This window comes from Myotis lucifugus, unplaced genomic scaffold, assembly GCF_000147115.1.
Source record: "Myotis lucifugus unplaced genomic scaffold, Myoluc2.0 scaffold_150, whole genome shotgun sequence".
NCBI classification, from domain to species: Eukaryota; Metazoa; Chordata; class Mammalia; order Chiroptera; family Vespertilionidae; genus Myotis; species Myotis lucifugus.
Genome location: NW_005871198.1, coordinates 2,052,715 through 2,060,070, shown reverse-complemented (window position 1 = coordinate 2,060,070; position 7,356 = coordinate 2,052,715).

The following is a 7,356-nucleotide window of genomic DNA, read 5'->3' as shown; positions in this document are numbered from 1 at the left end:
GGGGGGGGGGGGGGAGGGTGGTGTTCTTATCTTGTTCTTATCTAAGAGGGGGAAGCTGTCCTCTCACTGAGTCGGGTCAGCTGAGTGGTCCTCAGGGGCAGCCGCCATCGCTTTGAGGATGTTGCCCTCTACCCTCGCCTACTGAGTCTTTGGATTACGAGAGTGGCTGGGTTTTGTCAGATGCGTTTCTGCACCCACTGAGATGATTAAGTGCACTCCCTGCCCCCCCCCCCCCTGCAGGACTTGGATTGAGTTCTGTTTGCTGACTCGGCCTTGGGATCAGGCTGTTAATCTCCGTTTGAGATCACACATTCAGAAAGGCTGCCATTGCCCAGAAAGGCTGCCATTGCCCAGCCGGCTGGCTCAGTGGTTGAGCGTCGACCTACGAACCAGGAGGTCGTGGGTTGATTCCGGGTTGCCAACTTGATACCCAGTGTGGGGCATGCAGGAGGCAGCTGATCAGTGATTCTCTCTCATCATTGATGTTTTTATCTCTCTCTCCCTCTCCCTTCCTCTCTGAAGTCAATAAAAATACATTTTTTTTAAAGAAAAAAAAATAAAATTTCGGTTGGCTGGGATCACAGAAATTGGATTACTACTATCAGTTCCTTTTAAAAGCTTTGACATAAGCTATTTAACTTTTGTTTAGGGAGTGAACATATAACCTTTAATTGTCCTTAGTTTAAGGAAAGCAGGGTTTTCTAGATTTAAGAGATTAGAAACACTTTCTGCCCCATCCGCATTTCTGTAGTAAAATTCTGCCTTAAAGATCCACCCCTGAAATCCCATCCTGCCTCAGTGAGCAGACTTTCCTTTTTGGCTAAATCAGAGGGAGGGGCCTTTGCTGTTTCAAGATGGTGGCCCCCAGGGGAGCGGCAAGCCATGAGGCTGACATGGCAGCTGCCAAGTCGTGCAGCCCAAAGTCGTGGCTGTCTACAGTTCTTTGACAGAGCAAACCAAAATCCCTAAAAGATAGATGGCCAGCATTATATTGCAGACAAACAGAAATCTCATTAGCTGTTTATACCTTTTATAATTATCTTAAAGAATATCAATTAAATTTCAACTGGTTTGTATTAAAAATTTCAGGTTGAGATCATAAAATTAATCCTCTTTTTTAATCAGACCAATAAGCAACATATTTTGAATTCTAATTATTTCAGAAAAAACAAAAATTATTTTCTTAAAGATAAATTTTTACTTTTTTAGGCATTTAGCTATAATAATTATACATTTTTTTTCCAATTCAATCCAAATCTTAAACTTTTAGCTGGCAAGTCAAATATTTAGCATTTCTCAATCAGTAACATTAAGAATAAACTTTAAAAATGCAAGACATAATCAACCAACAGATTCAATTCTGTTCTTTAGATTTTGTAGGAGGCATACTCAGATCTCATTTAATTCAGTATTATGTCACTTCAAGATACCTAGGTATAAGTTTTTATTATTTGATTTAGTAAACTCCAAGGTCTTAAATTTCCCAGCAGCTCTGGAAAACCACACTTGAGGCTGGCAAGGCAGGCCTGGCCTGGCCCTTGATTTTAAAACGACCATAACTTTTTCTCTGCGGGAGGTCAAGAAGCAAGCTTATAGCTACATTGTTTCCTGCTGGTTGCTTGCCAGTGGGAAGTTTCAAAATTGCCCTGGGAGGGGGGGAGGGGGGGGAACTGTTTTCCCTGGCAAAACAGGTTTGGCCTACCCTGGACCAATCAGATGTAAATTGACCACATTCTTTAAGAATTTGCTACAGGTGGGAAGCAACTATCCCCTTTCTCCATTAGAAAGGTTTGGCTAGCCTTTTCAATTAACAAAGGGCCGGTTTTTTTTTTTTTACCAGGCTACTTAGATTTTTAAAATTAAGAAATTTTTAATAATTCTTGAGATTCGAATCCAATTATTTTAAGGCATTTACTTTAGCAAATTTTTGTAACAGAGACAATTTTACTGATTTTTCTTTTAGAGGTCTTGAAGTTAGCTTTGGAACAGGCTTCATTAACATTTCAAAAATCAGTTTATTATGGAAAAAAACCAATCTTGTTGCTAGAATCTAGGCAGCATTTCTACCCTGGGTCAAGTTCGCCATTTTCCTTAGGAAATAATCAGTCTTGCATTTTATTTTGTACATTTGTAAAGAGACTCCAGCTCAAAACTCTATCTAAATGTCCAAAATCGGATGATGCGCCCATTAGTTTCAAGCCAGGTTTTCTTTTTCTTTTTTTTTTAAATAATTAAATCTTTATTGTTCAGATTATTACATTTGTTCCTCTTTTTTCCCCCCATAACTCCCTTCCTCCCAGTTCCCACCCCACCCTCCGCTCTCACTCCCCACCCACTGTCCTCATCCATAGGTGCATGATTTTTGTCCAGTCTCTTCCCGCATTTCCCACACCCCTTCCCCCCCCAAGCATAGTCAGTCCATTCCCTTTCTATGTCCCTGATTCTATTATAATCACCAGTTCATTCTGTTCATCAGATTATTTATTCACTTGATTCTTAGATTCACTTGTTGATAGATGCATATTTGTTGTTCATAATTTGTATCTTTACCTTTTTCTTCTTCTTCCTATTCTTAAAGGATACCTTTCAGCATTTCATATAATACTGGTTTGGTGGTGATGAACTCCTTTAGCTTTTCCTTATCTGTGAAGCTCTTTATCTGACCTTCAATTCTGAATGATAGCTTTGCTGGATATGTCCTCTTGGTTGTAGGTTCTTAGTATTCAGCACTTTGAATATTTCTTGCCACTCCCTTCTGGCCTTCAAAGTTTCTGTTGAGAAATCAGCTGACAGTCGTATGGGTATTCCCTTGTAGGTAACTGAGTTTCTTTCTCTTGCTGCTTTTAAGATTCTCTCTTTGTCTTTTGCTCTTGGCATTTTAATTATGATGTGTCTTGGTGTGGTCCTCTTTGGATTCCTTTTGTTTGGGGTTCTCTGCGCTTCCTGGACTTGGAAGTCTATTTCTTTCACCAAGTAGGGGAAGTTTTCTGCCATTATTTCTTCAAATAGGTTTTCAATATTTAAACAATGTAAATGTATTTTCTCACAGTTGTGGAGGCTAGAAGTCCAAGATCAAGGTTCTGGCAGGACTGATTCCTGCTGAAGGCTGTGAGGAAGGATCTGTCCCATGTCTCTTCTCTTTCTTCTCTCTCTCCTGGTGATATCCTGGCAACCTTTGGTGTTCCTTGGCATGTAGAAACATCGCATGATCTCTGCTTTCTTTTTCTCGTGGTGTTCTCCCTGTGTGTATGTGTGTCTCCAAATTTTCCCTTTTATTTATTTATTTTTAAAATATATTTTATTGATTTTTTTTACAGAGAGGAAGGGAAAGGGATAGAGAGTTAGAAACATCGATGAGAGAGAAACATCGATCAGCTGCCTCCTGCACACCTCCTACTGGGGATGTGCCTGCAACCCAGGTACATGCCCTTGACCGGAATCGAACCTGGGACCCTTCAGTCTGCAGGCTGATGCTCTATCCACTGAGCCAAACTGGTTAGGACTAAATTTTCCCTTTTAATAAGGACACCAGTCATAGTGGATTAGCCTAACCCTATCTCCTCCACCCTAATGACTTCATTTTAACTCAATTACCTCTATAAAAACCCTATCTCCCAACAGGGTTGCATTCTGAGGTACTGGTGATTTGGACATATGAATTTGGGAAGGAAGCGGGGGTGCACAATTCAACTCATAACAGAAATAGACATACTGTGGAGGCTATTTATCATTCAGCTTACCATAGCACGTTCCCACATGCTGGAGGGGCTGACTGACGTTATGATTGTAACAATTAAAGGACAGTGACCACGTATGCTGGAGACCCAGGGTCTAAGGTTACATTTGGAAGAACATTACGGCCAGCTTAAGCTTTATATAATGTCACTGGGAAACATGGTTATCACTGCTGTTACCTCATTTCCAGAGTATCATGAATTGAAGAGGAACTTACATACACCGTAGTACCAAAGTCACACTGTTCTGAGCCTGAATTGGCTTGTGTTGGCCTGAGGCATATGGGTGGTGACTAACATGACACATGAGCCCCTATGTTAGCAAAAACTGTTCCTTAGTGGTTAGGTATTGTTAGGTTCCCAAGACAGATGAAACTAGCATTTATTAAACAATACCTCTGGCAACTACAGTATAGTGTATGGAGAAAGTGTATTTTTGTGGAAAAATAGAAAATAGCATATTAATTGATATGTGGTATGATAACATTATATTAATCTCTCTGCCATCTCTATAAGGTGTAAAACAGAATTTAGAACTTTACTAAATGAAACATGTTATATAAAGATTGACATATATTTTGGGAAAACAGTCTAAAATATCCAAATTTATATAACAACAATAGAGACTGATTGAACAGAGAAAGATAGAAACTTACCTTTGGGAAAAAAAAAGTTATATGCAATTGTGTATTTTGGGTTTTTTTTTTAAACATTCTGAGATGGTTCCATTAACAGTGGGCAATGAGGGAGAAAAAAATAATTCAATTGGTAAACAAATATAAGAATAATTGTGAGGGTTAGAAAACTTCAACCTTTTTTGGATAATATAGGTTTTAATGGCTGTCTGAGAGGCAGTAACCTTTTGTGCACAAAAGATTGTAGAGGTTGCTTAATAAGAATTATAATAATATGCCTGATGAATATATTGCAAGGAGGTACTAACAATATAATTAACAATCATATTATGTTAATAATATACGATCTCACAGGAAGTGTTAAAGAATCGTTAAATAATTCTGCTCATATTTTTGAGGGATCAAGATAAAACTATTCTAGATACATGTAAGACAGAGGACTGGCTGTAAAAACTGCCATTTATAGATTTGTGCTTATTTAAAAACTGGCAGGAATTCTTGCTATAATTTCAGGCAATGTCACAGGAAATTGTATGGCTTGGGTATTGTTCAGAATAGTTTCAATCACTTGATACATACTTATTAAATGTCTTCTCATGACAACCACTGTGAGTAATTCTGCTGCTATAGAGAAGTAATTGAAATTATATTCTCTGTGTCTTCCCTTATATGTATATGAGCCTATAAAGAATTTTCCCTGAAGAAATTTTGCATACCAACTCTGATTTTTTGTTCCACCTAGCAAAAATGATTAAGTATCTTAATCTAGCTTTAACTTGTACACAGAATGAACATCGTGGGTGCTTTCCTACCATGACTTCCCCATTCTTGATATAAAAGTAAAAATGACAAAGGGCAAATGTTAAAAAGTAAGTCCAAAAGCACATGAAATGAGGTATGCCTTTATATGCTTGGGTTTACTTCTGGGCTCTCTATTCTGTTATTGATCTCTCTATCTGTCAATACCATACCGTCTTGATTACTATAGTTTTGTGATATAGTTTGAAATCAGGAAGTGTGATGCCTCCAAGTTTTATTCTTATTTTTATGATTGCTTTGGCTATTTTGGGTCTTTTGTGATTCCATAAATTTTGTTTCTTAACTTCATTTATTAGTTTTATTTCTTCATGTTGAAAAATGTCACTTGTATGTAGACCTTGATCAACCTATTATCTGATTTTAAACAGTGGATCTTGGTTAATAAAGCTTTCTTCTAAGGAATACTGATAATATTTAAAATTTTGTTTCTTTTCATAAGGGACAATTTTGATTGAGAGGTAGCTAAAAAATACTGGGACTTCAGTGGAAATAATGGAGTGACACATTAAGTGGAAAAGATAACTGGTGCCTGGACCTTTGGAAGATGCTGAACCTAACATAATTATTTTGATAAATGGCATCAACAATGTTTTAAATTCCATCAACAATGATTTAAAGATGACAAGTTTTAGATAACTTTTAAAAAATGTATTTTTATTGATTTCAGAGAGGAAGGGAAAGGGAGTGAGAAAGAGAGAGAAAAATCAATGATGAGAGACAATCATTGACCGGCTGCCTCCTGCACATCCCACATTGGGCATCAAGCTCGCAATCCAGGCATGTGCTCTGCCTAGGAATCTAACTGTGACCTCCTTATTCATAGGTCGACACTCAACCATTGAGCTATGCTGGCCAGACAAGTTTTAGATAACTTTTAACTCATATTTTAAAAGATGTGCTTATTCCATATAGGAGCTTCAATATTAGCCAAATTATATTTAAAAATAAAATTATAAGTTTTAATGTTTTACACTGTAGTAGCTGAGAAGTTTTCTACTTACATGGTAAAAATTATTTCTCCAAGTGCTCAGACACCAAGAAATGACCTCTTTCTCTATCTGGACTGACAATTTTGCTGATACTACAAAGTACTTTGAGCTCGGTCACGTATACTTAAAATTTATAAAGTCTCTATTCCAAGTGTCTAACATATCTTTTTAAAATGTCTTTATTGATTTTATTATTATTTTGTTTTTAATCCTCAACCGAGGATATTTTTCCACTGATTTTTAGAGAGAGTGGAAGGGAGAGAAATACTGATATGAGAAAAGCACATCGATTGGTTGCCTCCTGCATGAGCCCTGACCAGAGCCTGAGCCCGGTAGGAGCCTGCAACTGACCCCTTGACTGGAATCGAACCCGGAAACCTTTCATCCGCAGGTCGACGCTCTATCCACTGAGCCAAACCGGCTAGGGCTAACATTGTATTGTGTAAGAATAATCTGTTGGAGAGAAATTTACCTTGCTTATCTACCAGTTTACATTGAATATTGGAAAAATGATCAAAACCTGCCATCAACATAGATGTTTCTATATTCATATATAACTCAGGAATTCCATAAGATGAATTTGGCTTCCACCAGATATATACTGAACTTCTGAGAGTGGCATGGGGAGACCATTGATTATTAACTTCAAAAATACAAAGATGCAACAGAGATAGTAGGAACCAGAGAAATTTTCATAAAATCTAAATTCTAACATTTAATTGCTTTTTAGATGTAACTAAATTGGTCAACATAATAGCATAAATTTAGGCTATTAAGAAATTGGTATTAAGAGTAGCCGCCTAATGAGGAATCGTGCCACGGACCGTGCAGGTTTTAAATTCAAAACCTTGTTCCAGATTGTAAAAAATGCACCTCCTGTGAAAATAGAAAAAAAAAGTATATTTTCAGTCAATAAGAGTATGAATACAATTTAGAAATTTAAAAACAAAACAAATTAAATTAAAATTCCTAATTATAGGATTTGGAATATATTAGTAGCTCTGCCTAACAATTACATTTGTCAAAGAATATAAGAAAATGCATTGTGTTGATAGTTTAATAGCACAAATGAAGAGCTATTTATCTTATTTAAGATGAGATCTACACAAGAATTCTCAAACAATGCAATAGACACAATATTTTATGGAATAAATCAAGGATAACTACTAAGTATTCTTT